Here is a 16,324-nt window from a genome sequence, read left to right as displayed (position 1 = left end):
GCACCTGTCCTCCACGCAGACACCAGCTTCACTAAGGCTACACGGAAGCAGAAAAAAAAAGACAGAAAAAGAGAAAAGAAAATCATTAAAATAAACAATAAAGAAGGTAAGTAACATAACCTTACCAAAGAGAAAGAACAAATAATACTGAAAAAAAAACACGTGATGAATAACAGCGAAAAAAAAGGTGATGTATGCAAAAAAAAAACAAAAAAACATACAAAAGAAAAAAAAAACACGAGATGAACGCACACAAAACAATTAAAACGAAAAAACAAACAAACAAAAAAACAAACTAAAATACGTCAATACAAACAAAAACAATTAAAACTCACAAAAAACTTGACGAATTAAAAAAAAAAAAATTAATATGTACAAAGACAAAATAAAAAAATATAAAAAAGCAACAAAAAAATGAAAAAAACAAAAATATAAAAAAACACAACACACACACACACACACACACACACACACACACACATAAACAGGTGCTATAAACAAACACCAACGCGACACGCACCTAGGTTCGAGCCCCGCCCAGGTAGTTTCAGGTACAGCGCCGCGTATGTCCAGCGTCAACCACCTCGCTCCGGTTTTCCTCACGTGCGGAGAGGGAGGGAGAGGGAGAGAGAGAGAGGAGAGGGAGAGAGTAGTGGGGGAGGGAGAGAGAGGTTGAGGAAGGAAGGGAAAGAGAGAGAGGTCGGGGGGGAAGAAAGTAATAGAGAGTAAGAGAGAGAGACGTAGAAAAGGAGGAAAAGAGAGAAGTGAAAAGGAAAAAAGAGGAGAGGGAGGAGGAGAGAAAGAAATGGAGGAGGAGGAGAGAAAGTAAGGAAGAAAGAAAAGGGGAGGAGGATTGGGAGAGAAAGAGGAGAAGGGAAAGGAGATGGAAAGAGAGAAATGGAGAGAATAGGGACTGGGAGAGATGGAGATAGTAGGAGAGAGGAAGAGAGAAAGGGAAAGGGAGAGAGAGGAGGAGAAAGGAAGAGGAGAGAGAGGAAGAAAGGAAGAGAGAGAGAGAGAGAGAGAGAGAGAGAGAGAGAGAGAGAGAGAGAGAGAGAGAGAGAGAGAGAGAGAGAGAGAGAGAGAGAGAGAGAGAGAGAGAGAGAGAGAGAGAGAGAGAGAGAGGGGGGGTATTCCATGAAACGGCCCTATAAGCTAATGTATTCTCCGTAGAGGCGCAATGTAGGACGACGCGGGTAATTTCATCGCTGACACACACTTCGAGGGCTAACTACATTGTCCCTCCTTCGAGCCCCGTTACGCCAGGCTGAATCAGTCCGCCACCCAACCCTCTTCACCTATTCACCCGTTTTGGTGTAGATGGGCAGCGTTTAAACCCTTCATTTTTTTAAGCTATCATTTATTAGACTTATGCAGATATTTTTTTCATTTTCTTTGATTTTTCTTTTTCTTTCTTTCTCATTTTCTTTCTTCCTTTATTTCTTTCTTTATTTATTTCATTCTTCCTTTCTTTTGTTTTTTTTCGTTCTTTCTTCTCTCTCTCTCTCTCTCTCTCTCTCTCTCTCTCTCTCTCAGTTTTTATAATGAATTTAACACTTTTAGAATCATTTGAAAGAGAGAGAGAGAGAGAGAGAGAGAGAGAGAGAGAGAGAGAGAGAGAGAGAGAGAGAGAGAGAGAGAGAGAGAGAGAAAGGAAGAATGAAAGAAAGAAAAGGCGAAAGAAATAAAGGAAGAAAGAAAATGAGAAAGCAAGACAGTGAGAAAGAGAAAGAAAAATGAAAGAAAAGGAGAAAGAAAAAATGAGAAAGTAAGAAAAAAGAGAAGAAAGAAAGACTGAAAAAAGAAAAAGGAAAAACGAAAACGAGAGAAAACAAACAAAAGGAAAAGATAAAAAGAAAGAAAGAAATTATGATACAAATAAAAAAGTGAGATAGATAGATAAGAGAAAAAAGGAAAAACAGAAAGAAATAATGAAAGAAAAACAATAATAGACAAACAGATAGAGAAAACGAGCAGGGGAAGGGAGAGGAAGGTCACACTACCCAGACCTTAAGGAGGGAGGGAAGGAGGGAGGGAGGGTAGGAAGGAAGGAAGGAAGGAAGGAAGGAAGGAAGGAGGAGGAGGGGAGGGAGGAGGGAGGAGGGAGGAAGGAAGGAAGGAAGGAGGGAGGAAGGAAGGAAGGAAGGAAGGAAGGAAGGAGGAGGGTGGAAGAAAGGAAGGAGGAAGGAAGGAAGGAAGGAGGAGGGAGGGAGGAGGGAGGTAGGAAGAAAGGAAGAAGGGAAGGAGGAAGAGAGGGAGGGAGGGGAGGAGGGTAGGAAGGAAGGAAAGAAGGAAGGAAGGAAGGAAGGAAGGAAGGAAGGAGGAAGGAAGGAAGGAAGGAAGGAAGGAAGGAGGGAGGGTAGGAAGAAAGGAAGGAGGGAAGGAAGGAAGGAAGGAAGGAAGGAAGGAGGGAGGGAGGGAGGGTAGGAAGGAAGGAAGGAAGGAAGGAAGGAAGGAAGGAAGGGAGGGAGAGGGAAAGCACATTATAAGGCTTCCCTCCCAGCATGAGTCTTCGGTAAGTCATGTCGGACCAATCAGTCTAACTACCACGGAACCATACACGTGCAGACGCAGTAGGAGGGAGGAGGGAGAGAAGAGGAGAGAGGAGGGAGAGAAAAGGAGAGAAGAGGGTGGAGGAGGAAAGCAGGGGAAGGAGAGGGAAGGAGGGAAAGGGGAGGAAGGAAGAGGAGAGCAGGAGAGAAAGGTGAAGGAGAGGGGAAAGGAGGAGATGGAAGGGTAAGAGGAACACAAAGGAACACACAAAGGAAGAACAAACAACAGCAGACCTGCTGGTCCTTACGAGGCTGTTTGTGACAAGCTACACTAACTATCTAATCAAAGGTGGAAGATGAAGGACAGCAAAGGCAAAGGCTCCTCCCCACCCCCCCATCCCTCCAGCCAAAGCTGGCAGGAAAGGAAAAAGAACCATGCAGCATGGAAAAACTGCATGGAATTTATGTAGGAAAGAGGAAAGAACTACCATTACTGCTACCACTAACCGGGCGATAAAAGCGGACAAGGACACCAGTACTCGAAAGAACTTAACGTTATTACGACAATGAGTAATATCTAAGTTGCTGGTTGGATTCAAAACACTTGTCTAATCTATTCTTGAAGGCCGTAACTGTTGTACTATCAACGACATCACAAGGTAGAGAGTTCCAAACATTAACAACTCGATTGAAGAAGAAGTGTTTAGCTTCGAGCGACGAGAATCTTTTACCACTTATCTTCAAATTGTGATTTCTTCTTGTTCTATTTGATCGATCAATTGTAAAGTAATCTTCCGCATTAATATCACTGAATCCTTTGAACATTTTAAACACTTCTATTAGATCGCCTCGCATTCTTCGTTTTGATAGGCTGAATAAATTTACTTCTTTAAGCCTTTGTTCCTATGACAAATTTCTCAACCTAGGAATCATCTTTGTTACTCTTCGTTGGACCCGTTCCAACTTTTCTATGTCTTTTCTGTAGTAGGGAGACCAAAACTGTACACAGTACTCTAGACGGGGTCGAACCAACGAATTATACAGTTTTAATATTACTTTTTCCGATTTATTATTAAAGACTCGTCCGATGAAGCAGGGGGAAGGAGAGGGAAGGGGGGAAAGGGGAGGAAGGAAGAGGAGACCAGGAGAGAAAAGGGAAGGGGAGGGGGAGGAGGAAAGCAGGGGGAAGGGGGAGGAAAGAGAGGGAAGGAGGGAAAGGGGAGGAAGGAAGAGGAGAGCAGGAGAGAAAAGGGAAGGAGAGGGGGATGGAGGAGAGGGATGGTTGGGTAGGGGAAGAAGAGGGAGGGAGTGTGTGTGTGTGTGGGGAGGGGGGGAGTGGGGCATCGCGTGCGAGAGAGACAGGTGGCGGCGTCCAGAACAAGGGATATCCGGTTCGCTGTAAAGATGTCGTCCGTTGGTTGTGTTTAAGGGTAATGGTACTTATTTTAGCCTCCTTTCAACAGGTGAGGCGCCCGGCAGGTGAGAGTAGAAGGGAAGGATAGAAGGAAACAAGGTAGGAAGGGAATAAGGAAGAAAGAAAGAAAGAAAGAAAGAAAGGAAGGAAGGAAGAAAGGAAGACACAAAGAGTAGAAAAGAAGGAGAGTTGCTTTGAACTCTCCTCTCTAACTAAACTGGTACTTGTTGAGGACCGCGTAGCTTGTTAGTGACGCAGGCAAGTAATTTATAGTGGCGCCATTCTTGCTTGGCTAATGCTGACCCCCAGAGCTCCACTAGACCCTCTTAAAAGTTAATCTAGAGTCCGGGTTGATAGGTGGTCTTCAGGACAGCATGTGGGTAGTCTTAAGCCACTCAGCGATGACCTTAAATTATCAGCGTCTAGCGGCGGGCGGGATGTGAACCTAGATCTTCCAGGACACCGCAATCACACGCTGACCACTCAACCACTCAACCACCCGTTTAAGAATATGCATGACCCTAAAAAGTTGATTTGTCGGGTTCTAATGAGCGTTTTTCAAGGTTCACGGAGCAGAAGAAGGGTCAAACTACCACCAGGGTCATAAAACTACCCCTGGAAATGCTCAAAACTCCTACGAAAGTCTTGTCAAATGTGTTTCTTAGGTTCACGGAGCAGAAGAAGGGTCAAACTACCACCAGGGTCATAAAACTACCCCTGGAAATGCTCAAAACTCCTACGAAAGTCTTGTCAAATGTGTTTCTTAGGTTCACGGAGCAGAAGAAGGGTCAAACTACCACCAGGGTCATAAACCTACCCCTGAAAATGCTTAAAACTCCTACGAAAGCCTTGGCAAAAATGTGAACTTGGGCGAAGAAATGTTTAAGAATATGCATGGCCCTAAAAATGAGATCTGTCGGGTTCTAATGAGCGTTTTTCTAGGTTCACGGAGCAGAAGAAGGGTCAAACTACCACCAGGGTCATAAAACTATTCCTGGAAATGCTCAAAACTCCAACGAAAGTCTGAATATACCGGAACGAAAGTGAATATACAAGAAAAACATATGGTCATTCACTGTCCCCTACGAGCCTAATCTCAATTTTCTCACTCATTTCGTTTCCTTACTTCAGGCAGAAAGGCAAAAAAAAAAAAATAAATAAATAAAAAAAAAAAAAAATACTGATGATGGCGGTTTTCTGTTGACCTTATTTTGGCGGGTTCCTTCACGTGTTTTTTTTTCTCGCTCCCTGATTGTTTTCTTCTTCCACCACAACAGCAGCCGTACAATAGGAGTCTCTGATGACTGGCTTTCTTTTGGCATCAACCTCCCTTTCTGTTTTCCGTTGTCCCAATCTGAAAACCACCTCTGGAAGTGCTCAAAACTCCTACGAAAGCCTTGGCAAAAATGTGAACTTTGGCGAAGAAATGTTTAAGAATAGACCCTGAAAAGGAGGTCTGTCGGGTTCTAATGAGCGTTTTTATAGGTTCACGAAGCAGAAGAAGGGTCAAACTACCACCAGGTTCATAAAACTACCCCTGGAAATGCTCAAAACTCCTACGAAAGTCTTGCCAGATGTGTATTTCTTAGGTTCATGGTACAGAGGAAGGGTCAAACTACCACCAGGGTCAGAAAACTAGCCTTGGAAACGCCCCAAACTCCTACGAAAGCCTTGGGAAATATGTGAAGTTCGACGCTGAAATGTTTAAGAATATGCATGACCCTAAAAAGGAGATCTGTCGGGTTCTAATGAGTGTTTTTCAAGGTTCACGGTACAGAGGAAGGGGCAAACTACCACCACGGTCATAAAACTACCCCTGAAAATGCTTAAAACTCCTACGAAAGTCTTGTCAGATGTGTGTTTCTTAGGTTCATGGTACAGAGGAAGGGTCAAACTACCGCCAGGGTCAGAAAACTAGCCTTGGAAACGCCCCAAACTCCTACGAAAGCCTTGGGAAATATGTGAAGTTCGACGCTGAAATGTTTAAGAATATGCATTACCCTAAAAAAGGAGGTCTGTCGAATTCTAATGTGTGTTTTTTAGGTTCACGGTACAGAAGAAGGGTCAAACTACCACCAGGTTCATAAAACTACCCCTGGAAATGCTCAAAACTCCTACGAAAGTCTTGTCAGATGTGTGTTTCTTAGGTTCATGGTACAGAGGAAGGGTCAAACTACCACCACGGTCAGAAAACTAGCCTTGGAAACGCCCCAAACTCCTACGAAAGCCTTGGGAAATATGTGAAGTTCGACGCTGAAATGTTTAAGAATATGCATTACCCTAAAAAAGGAGGTCTGTCGAATTCTAATGTGTGTTTTTTAGGTTCACGGTACAGAAGAAGGGTCAAACTACCACCAGGGTCATAAAACTACCCCTGGAAATGCTCAAAACTACGAAAGTCTTGCCAGATGTGTGTTTCTTAGGTTCATGGTACAGAGGAAGGGTCAAACTACCACCAGGGTCAGAAAACTAGCCTTGGAAACGCCCCAAACTCCTACGAAAGCCTTGGGAAATATGTGAAGTTCGACGCTGAAATGTTTAAGAATATGCATTACCCTAAAAAAGGAGGTCTGTCGAATTCTAATGTGTGTTTTTTAGGTTCACGGTACAGAAGAAGGGTCAAACTACCACCAGGGTCATAAAACTACCCTTGGAAATCCTCAAAACTCCTACGAAAGTTTTGTCAAATGTGTGTTTCTAGTTTCACGGAGCAGAAGAAGGGTCAAACTACCACCAGGGTCATAAAACTACCCCTGGAAATGCCCCAAACTCCGACGAAAGCCTTGTCAAATATGTTTCTTTAGGTTCACGGTACAGAAGAAGGGTCAAACTTCCACCAGGGTCATTTAAACTGCCCCTGGAAATGCCCAAAACTCCTACGAAAGTCTTGTCAGATGTGTGTTTCTTCAGGTTCATGGTACAGAGGAAGGGCCAAACTACCACCAGGGTCATAAAACTACCCCTGGAAATGCCCCAAACTCCGACGAAAGCCTTGTCAAATATGTTTCTTTAGGTTCACGGTACAGAAGAAGGGTTAAACTACCACCAGGGTCATAAAACTACCCCTGGAAATGCCCCAAACTCCGACGAAAGCCTTGGGAAATGTGTGCAGTTCGGCGCCAAGACTTTGAAGAATATGGGCAAAAAGTCTCGCCACACCCGCTGCCTCTCTGTCTCTCTCTCCGCCTCCGTCGCACGTGCAGCCAGGAAGTCACGGCCAGGCATTGCTGATAAGAGGATCATGCAGCTCCAGAGGCTTACCCGGCGCATTCACGCAAACAATAACGACGGTTTAAGTTATATGGCAAACAAAACTGTGCTCTCTCTATCTATCTCTCAATCTATTACTCCCCGTCTCTCTCCCTCTCGCTCTCTCTCCACACACACACACACACACACACACACAGACACAGACAGACAGACAGACAGAGACAGACAGACAGACAGACAGACAGACACACACACACACACACACACAATCGCAGAAGCCCCAATCGCCCCAATCGGTCTTCTGTCAGGCTTCAGGCAAGAACGACGGCGCTCCAGGCACTCTTCCAGGAAAGGTTCATCAGGGATACACGCGCCCCTGGCCTCCGCGAAGCTCCCACTACGCCGCGGAAGGAAGATGAACTGAGAAACTCCGCTAAACACACACACACTGAAGCCTTGATGGTGTTAGGATGACGTTTTAGGAAAGGAGAAGCTGATATCATAATCTGTGCTTCGTTTTCGTCCTAACACAATGTAACTAAGGAAAGGAACTGAGGAATCACAGAGGCTGACCCTTGTTAAGTCCGCTCCGCTAGACACACACTGAAGCCTTGATGGTGTTTGGATGAATTCTTAGGAAAGGAGAAACTGATATTACGTTCTGTGCTTCGTTTTCGTCCTAACACAATGTAACTAAGGAAAGGAACTGAGGAATCACACAGTCTGACCCTTGTTAAGTCCGCTCCGCTAGACACACACTGAAGCCTTGATGGTGTAAGGATGAATTCTTGGGAAAGGAGAAACTGATATTACGTTCTGTGCTTCCGGTTTCTTTCAATTAACACAAGTAACTATCTGACCTGAGGGAATACGTCAAAGTCACCCCCTTGTAAGTCTGCTTCGTCTACACACACACACACACACACACACACACACACACACACACACACACACACACGAAGCCTTGATGATCTTAGGATGAAGTTTTTGGAAAGGAGAAACTAATATCATGTTCTGTGGTTCCGGTTCTGTCTAACAACAAAATAACTAGGCCCAATTACGATTTTCCAAGGCCACAAATGAGATTAATCGGGTTCTCATGAGTGTTTTTTTCACGTTCGTAGTGCAGAAACCTTGTTAAACTATCACTAGGCTCATAAAACTATCCATGGAAATACTGGTAAAACCTCAACTAGAGCCTTATCAAATGTGGGTGAGTGAGCCTAAAATTTTTTGCAGATGTGGGTCTGAGTTAAAAAGCTCCTTCATTCATTAGTTCCGCATGTTAAAAAGCCCATATTCTTAAGCATTTCGTCGTCCAAGCACACATATAATTGCCAAGACTTTCATGGAGTTGTGGGCGGCATTTCCAAGGTGGATAGTTTTACGACCCTGGTGGTAACTTGACAAACCTTCTGTACCATCAACGTAAAAAAAAACAACCTCATGGACACTATTACTCTCCTTTTTTGGCCTTTGGAAATAGCTAACGAGAGAGGCGGAAGCGTCTAAGAAAACCGATCTACGAATAAAACAATCATGAGAATCCGATTAATCTCCTCCGTGGCTTCTGGAAACCGATCTACTTGAGAGCCGGAAGCGTCTAAGAAAACCGATCTACGAATAAAACAATCATGTGAATCCGATTAATCTCCTCTGTGGCTTCTGGAAATAGTTGACGTGAGAGGCGGAAGAGTCTGCATGAGAATACTAATTTAAGAAACGAGAAACGCCTAATCGTATATATGAAAACCTCAGCTTCGAATGTACATAATTTTCCACACCAAGGAGGCAGCTTAAGGGAAAAAAAAAAAAATAATAATAATAAAACGTCCCCTAAAAAAATCATGAGTAGAGAGAAGAGTTAACAAAGGAAAACAAAACAAAAAACAGCAATAAGAAGTCCGCTAAAAAAAATCATGAGTAGGGAAAAGAGTTAACAAGGAAAAAAAAAAACAATAAAAAGTCCCCTAAGAAAAATATTAGTCAGAAGAGTTAAATTTCGGAGATGCAGAGTCACGAAGTCTTATCACGAACCACTGAAATCGTGATACAGACAATGACACGCAATCCGAACCTTCCGAAGCCTCGAAGCCGTAACAAGGGAGTCTGATCCGAACCCTTACTAACTCGGTGGACTTAAATCGTTTCTGGGGCTGCTTCCTTCTTCAGATCCTCTTTCATAAGGCGGACTGAGCACATAAAAGCATCGAACACTCTTTCCCGGAAGCAGTGAGGGTGTTGAGGTGCCGCAGATGCTTTCTCGGAGTCTGACACGTGTGGGGAAATGACATCCGGATACGAGGTGTTTTGAGCTCTCTCATGATAAATATTCATTCTCTCTCTCTCTCTCTCTCTCTCTCTCTCAAAACGTATATTCACAACGGTATTAATTTTCGTAATATAAAGTTAAAACAAATCTACACCCTACAAGCATATAACACGTGAATTTGAACACCCTAAACAAGTAATGCATCAGGAAATAACCCTTCCCTAATTCATATATACTCCTCCTCACAACAGGCGACCTTATAGCACACGAATATGAAAATCAACAAATCTATACCACACAAACCACGTGAATAATTTGAAGTTAAACAGCTGATAGCCTAATCTATACCACACAAACTACGTGAATAATATGAAGTTAAACAGCTGATAGCCTAAGTAAATATTGCATCCTGACTCAGAACAACTATAAGCAATCTATACTGCATCTATATACGACATCGTTCACTACCAAAAGGCCAGTTGCTAAGAACACACAAAATCTTACATAACTTCCATCACCGTATTCGCTTCACCTTGCAACCTTCACAGTGCGCTAAACAATGCCTAACACACCCATACACATACTTGCATCAGTTCTAAAAGGCAGAGAAATGACCAAATAAACAACCACATCAGGAAGTAACTCACCGCATGGGTCCCCCGCACAACGCCGCGTGGTCCATCTGATTAGAGTTTGTTCCGTTGCTCTCCAGATGGCGTTGGCGTGGCGCTCTGGCGGGGAGTTTGAATAGCATGAGTTTTCTTTCATGTTCTCTCTCTCTCTCTCTCTCTCTCTCTCTCTCTCTCTCTCTTACAGGTCCATTAGGAAAGAAAAGTTAAGGAAAATATATCTTGGTTGGCTCGGGAAAGTCAGAAAGGGCCTGAGAGAGAGAGAGAGAGAGAGAGAGAGAGAGAGAGAGAGAGAGAGAGAGAGAGAGAGAGAGAGAGCAGAAGCCTACCTAAGATATGATAACAGATGGCTAGCCTACTGCGGAAGACGGAGTGTGTCGGCGTGTGTGGATTGAGAATGGGAAGACGAGAGGTGGAGGGTGATAGAGTAGAACGAAAATGGGAATACAAAGAATGGGAAGGAAGAATAACTGGGAGAAAGGGAAGGGAAGGAGAGAACATGCGACAAAGAAGAGAAAGCAATAATTGGAAAGGAAGAATGAATGGAGAATGGGAAGGGAAGGAGAGATGGAGAGTGATAGGCTTGAAAGAAACTGGGATTGCAAAGAATGGGAAGGAAGAATAACTGGGAGAAAGGGAAGGAAAGGAGAGAACATGCGACAAAGAAGAGAAAACAATGATTGGAAAGGAAGAATGAATGGAGAATGGGAAGGGAAGGGGAGAACATGCGACAAAGAAGAGAAAGGAAGAATGAAAGGAGAATGGGAAGGAAAGGAGAGATGGAGAGTGATAGGCTAGTAAAGAAAATGGGATTGCAAAGAATGGGAAGGAAGAATGGCTGGGAGAAAGGGAAGGAGAGAACATGCGACAAAGAAGAGAAAGCAATGAATGGAAAGGAAGAATGAATGGAGAATAGGAAGAGAGGGGGAGTAAAGAAAATGGGAATGCAAAGAATGGAAAGGAAGAATGACTGGGAGAATGGGAAGAGAGGGGGAGTAAAGAAAATGGGATTGCAAAGAATGGGAAGGAAGAATGACTGGGAGAATGGGAAGGGAAGGAGAGAACATGCGACAAAGAAGAGAAAGGAAGAATGAATGGAGAATGGGAAGAGAGGGGGAGAGTGACAGGCTTGAAGGAAAATGGGATTGCAAAGAATGGGAAGAAGAGGAGTAAAGAGAAAGCTAACGACAAGGCAGAGAGAGCAAAAAAAGGAAAATTAAAGGAGGGATGGGAAGAGGAGGAGAGAGCTGTTGGGTGAGAGGCTAGAGGAGAGAAATGTGAAAATATAGATAAAAAAAAATTAAAAAGGAGAGAGAGAGAGAGAGAGAGAGAGAGAGAGAGAGAGAGAGAGAGAGAGAGAGAGAGAGAGAGAGAGAGAGAGAGAGAGAGAAGCAAGACTTAATGGAAAAAGAAAAATAATGAAAAAAAAATGAAAAGCACTAAAACAAAGAAAACGAAGAACAAAAAGAAGTAGAACAACAACAACAACAACAACAACAACAACCTACACATCACTAACTTCAAAATGACCAAAAAAATAAAATAAATAAAAAACCCGACAAAATATCAACTAAGTCTTCTTTTGATGCTTAACTTCCGGCAGCTTACAAACACACAAACATACATACACAGGAGGAGGAGGAGGAGGAGGAGGAGGAGAAGTGTGGGAGGAAAAATATCAATAGGAAAAGGAAGACTAAGGAAAGTGACCAAGATATCCTTCACCAACGCTGTCTTGAAGGAGGGAATGAAGGAGGGAAGGAAGGAGTGAAGGGAAGGAAGGAAGGGAGGAAGGAAAGAAGAGGAGATGGAAGATAAACAGCAGGAGAGGAATGAGAAGAGGAAAGAAATGAAATGAAGGAGAAATTGAATGAAAGGAATGACTGAAGGAAGGAAGGAAGGAAGGATAAGAAGGAAGAGAATGAAGGCAGGAAGAGAAGGAAGGAAGAGGGATGAAAGATAAACAGCAGAAGAGGAATGAGAAGAGGGAAGAAATGAAATGAAGGAGGAAATGAATGAAAGGAATGACTGAAGGAAGGAAGGAAGGATAAGAAAGAAGAGAGAAAGAAGGAAGGAAGAGGGATGAAAGATAAACAGCAGGAGAGGAATGGGAAGAGGAAAGAACTGAAATGAAGGAGGAAATGAATGAAAGGAAAAACTGAAGGAAGGAAGGAAGGAAGGATAAGAAAGAAGAGAATGAAGGAAGGAAGAGACAAAAGGAAAAGTGATGTAAAGAAGGAAGAAAGGAAGAATTGGAATGAGGGAGCGATGGAGGGAATGAAGGAAGAAAGAGGATATGAAGGAAGGAGAAGAGAAAAGGAAAGAAAGAATGTAAATGAGGAAGAAAGAAGAAGAAAAGAAAGGAAGGAATGGAGGAGAAAGGAAAGAATGGTAAAAAGAAGGAAGGAAGGAAGGAAGGAAATACAGAAGGAAAGAAAGAAGGAGAAGAAGGATTGAAGGAAGGAAGGATGGAATGAATGAAGGAATAGAGGAAGGTGATGGTGGTGGTGGTGGTGGTGGTGGTGGTGAACGTCAAGGCTTAGAAAGAGATTAGATAGAAAAGCTTGTCAGTGGAGGTGATGATGGAGCATAAGGTGGTGGCGGTGGTGATGCAGATGATGATGATGATGGTGGTGGTGATGATGGTGATGGTAGTGGTGATGAAAACGCGAGGGAAAGAAGGGAAAGGAAAAAGAAAAATGGGAAGGAAAAGAAGAGCAAAAGGATTAGAAAAGAGGAAAGGGAACAACATAAGAACATAAGAACGTAGGAGTCTGCAAGAGGCCGGTAAGCATGTACAAGGCAGCTCCTCTGAACCTAAGCTCCCGCGAATCTAACCCCACCTAATATCGCTGTCCATGAATTTATCTAATCTATTTTTGAATGTGACAACTGTATTGGCACTCACCACATGACTGCTCAGCCTGTTCCACTCATCTACCACTCTGTTAGTAAACCAATTTTTGCCTGTGTCCCTGTTGAATCTGAATGTATCCAGTTTAAACCCATTACTACGTGTCCTACCCGGTTCTCTTACCAACAAAACCTTATTAATATCTCCCTTATTAAAGCCTTTCATCCATTCATAAACCTCGATCATGTCTCCACGCACCCTTCGCCTTTCTAGAGATTGCAAGTTTAACTGTTTGAGAAAGGAGAAGAGTGGTGGTGGTGGTGGTGGTGGTAGTGGTGATGAAAAATGTGGTGGTGGTGGTGGTGGTGGTGGTGGTGTTAGAAGTGGTGATGAAAAACGTGGTGGTGGTGGTGGTGGTGGTGGTGGTGGTGTAAGAGAGGGTCAAGTGGAGCTCACCCCCTTCTTCCCTCCTCCTCCTCCTCCTCCTCCTCCTCCTCCTCCTCCCTCTCCTCCTCTTCTTCTTCATTCAGTGTGTCGAGAAGGAGGAGGATGAGCGAGTGAAGAGGAACTATTTTGTTTAGTAAGTAAGACGTCTTGTGTAATGGGGGGGAGGAGGGGAGGGGGAGGGGGGGAAGAGAAGGGGGGAGGGAGGGGAGTTTAGCATCTCCCTAATAGAAAATAATAATAAAGAAAGAAAATGCTCCCCTTCTCACCCTGCCTTCCACCCCTAATTCCCATCCCTTTTTCTCTCCCCTTCCCTCCTTTCCTCCTTCTCCCTCTTCCCTCCCTTCCTTCCCTTTCTCTCCCCTTCCCCTCCTTCCTCCTCTAATTCCCTTCCCTTTTTCTCTCCCCTTCCCTCCTTTCCTCCTTCTCCCTCTACCCTCCCTTCCTTCCCTTTCTCTCTCTCCTCCTTCCTCCCCCTTCCTCCTTCCTCCTTCTCCCTTCCTCCCTTCCTTCCGTTTCTCCTCCCTTCCCTCCTTCCTCTCCACCCCATCCTTTTTCTCCCTTCCCTCCCTTCCTTCTTCCTCCCCTCCCCCTTCCTTCCCTTTCTCTCCTTCCTTCCTTCCTTCTTCCCTTCCTCCTTCATCCCTTCCTTCTTTTTTCTCCCTTCCTCCCTTCCTTCTTCTCCTCCCCTCCTTCCTTCCCTTCCTTCCTTCCCTTTCTCTCCCCTTCCCCTCCTTCCTCCTCTAATTCCCTTCCCTTTTTCTCTCCCCTTCCCTCCCTTCCTTCTTCTCCCTCTACCCTCCCTTCCTTCCCTTTCTCTCCCCTTCCCTTCCTTCCTCCTCTAATTCCCTTCCCTTTTTCTCTCCCCTTCCCTCCCTTCCTCCTTCTCCCCCTTCCTTCCCTTTCTCTCCCCTTCTTTTTCTCTCCCCTCCCCTCCTTTCCTCCTTCCCCCCCCTTCCTTTCCTCTCCTCCTCCCTTCCTTCCTCTCTTCCCCTTCCCCCCCTCTTTCTCCTCCCTCCCTTCCTCCTTCTCCCTTCCTCCTCCCTTCCTCCCCCTTCCTCCCCTCCCCTCTCCCCCCCTTTCTCTCTCTCCCCCTTCCCCTCCCCTTCCCCTTCCCCCCCCTTCCCTCCTCCTTTTTTTTGTTTTTTTTTTTTTTTTTTTTGTCTCCTTAAGGTTGTAGGAAAATAAGATGACAGGCGCCTTAAGACCTGACCTGACCTGACTTGACCTGACTGTTGTTGTTGTTGTTGTTGTTGTTGTTGTTGTTGTTGGTGGTGGTGGTTTGTTTTTCTTTCTTTTTCTTTTTGTCTTTTTTTCATTTGTCTTCTTCTTGTTCTTTGTCCTTGTTTTTTTTTCCGTCTTGTTTTTTTTGTCCTTTTCTTCTTTTTTTTTTATTCTTCTTCTTCTTTTGGTTTCTGGTAACTTATGTTGTTGTTGTTGTTGTTGTTTTCTTCATTGTCTTTCTTCTTGTTCTTCTGATTCCACTTCATCTTCTTTTTCTTCCTCCTCCTCCTCCTCCTCCTCTCTCTTCCTTGTCCTCGTTTCGTCCTCTTACTCTCTCCTTCTTTTCTTACTAATTGATATTAACTCTCTCTCTCTCTCTCTCATATATTGGAACGCGGTTATTCTCTTTATTTTTTCCCTGTTCTTTTCCTTTAACTTTTTCCTTTCTCTGTTTCTCCATTGGTTTCCTCGCCGCGCCGCCCACCCGCTTACAAAGAGGAGAGTGTGTCCCAATGGAGTGACGTCACGCCTCAATTGGATGAAGGAACTGCGTCAATACTCGTGACGTAGGAGCCGCTGGACCCGCCGGAGTGATCAGACTGTCCGGTGTGGTTTGGGGACGAAGTATAATGGAAAGGGTTATGTCAATGTTCCTGTAGAGTGCTTTCTTCGTTCTCTCTCGTGGGTTGATTTCTATTTTTTTATATAATTTCGGCCCATAGTGCCTTTCTTAGTGGGGCCTGGTGTTTATAGTGGCGCCATCTTGCCTGGCTCATGCTGCCCCCCGGAGGTCACCTTTCATCCTTATTTTTGATGGAGAATCTAGAGTCCGGGTTGATAGGCGGTCTTCAGGACAGCATGTGGATAGTCTTATGCCACTCGGCGGTGACTGAAAAATTGCCAGCTTGTTTGTAGCGGCGGGCGGGACGCGAACATGCATCCTTCTGAACGCCAGCCCCGTACGCTAACCACTCAGCCACCGCCTCCCCAACCACTCAGCCACAGAAAACTAGACTCTCTCAAACTAAGCGATATGGAAATTATGTCTTTATTTGTATAAGAACATTAGATCCCAGACCCAGGATCTCACGACACTTGATTCACCCTCCAAAGCTCAAGTTTCAGAACATAATTATCGTCGCTGATCTCAAAATGTTCAAACAAAAAAAAAATACACCTGCAGATACTTTTTTGAGCTAGTGTACAATCTCAAAATATATAAAAATGACTTTGCAGATACTTTTTTGAGCCAGTGTACAAACTCAAAATATTTAAATTAGATTGAAGATACATTTTTGAGCCAGTGTACAATCCCAAAATATTTAAACTAGATTGAAGACACTTTTATGAGCTAGTGTACAATCTCAAAGTATACAAAAATTACTCTGCAGATACTTTTTTGAGCCAGTGTACAAACATGATGGCGCACCCGGACCCAAGACCTCACACTAGACGCCTGATTCACCCTTCCCAGACCGCAGACACGAGGCACAGACAGCACGGAGAACGTTTATCATTACCTCATCTCAAATCCCACTTCCACGGCAGCGCCTCTCTGATCCCCCTCCGGCGCCGGCTTTGATAATATAGATAATTATATATAATCAGCGTCTCATCGCCTCACGTAAACAAGTCCCCCCACGATTACGCAACCCGGAGATAGCGGTCAAATTACGCCGCCAGAAAGCAGCGCAGACTAGTTAGGTGAGACGGGAGGAAGGAGCTGATGAGGATGGAGGAAAGAGAGGCGTGGAGAGAGGGACATAGATAGGGAAGATAGGGAAA

At 44.3% G+C, this 16,324-nt stretch overlaps 1 long non-coding RNA gene across 1 annotated transcript in view; it reads right to left on the bottom strand.

Annotated features, from left to right (window-relative positions):
• Positions 1 to 16,324, bottom strand: part of LOC127002783 (uncharacterized) — a 94,618-nt gene that overhangs the window by 50,756 nt on the left and 27,538 nt on the right. Inside the window, exon 2 of the long non-coding RNA XR_007756536.1 lies at positions 10,036 to 10,119. This is a non-coding gene — a long non-coding RNA (uncharacterized LOC127002783). The remainder of the gene's footprint in view (positions 1 to 10,035; positions 10,120 to 16,324) is intronic.

Source organism: Eriocheir sinensis, chromosome 24, assembly GCF_024679095.1.
Source record: "Eriocheir sinensis breed Jianghai 21 chromosome 24, ASM2467909v1, whole genome shotgun sequence".
NCBI classification, from domain to species: domain Eukaryota; kingdom Metazoa; phylum Arthropoda; class Malacostraca; order Decapoda; family Varunidae; genus Eriocheir; species Eriocheir sinensis.
The sequence above is the reverse complement of the archived record's forward strand: the minus strand, read 5'-3'. Positions and strand labels throughout refer to the sequence as shown.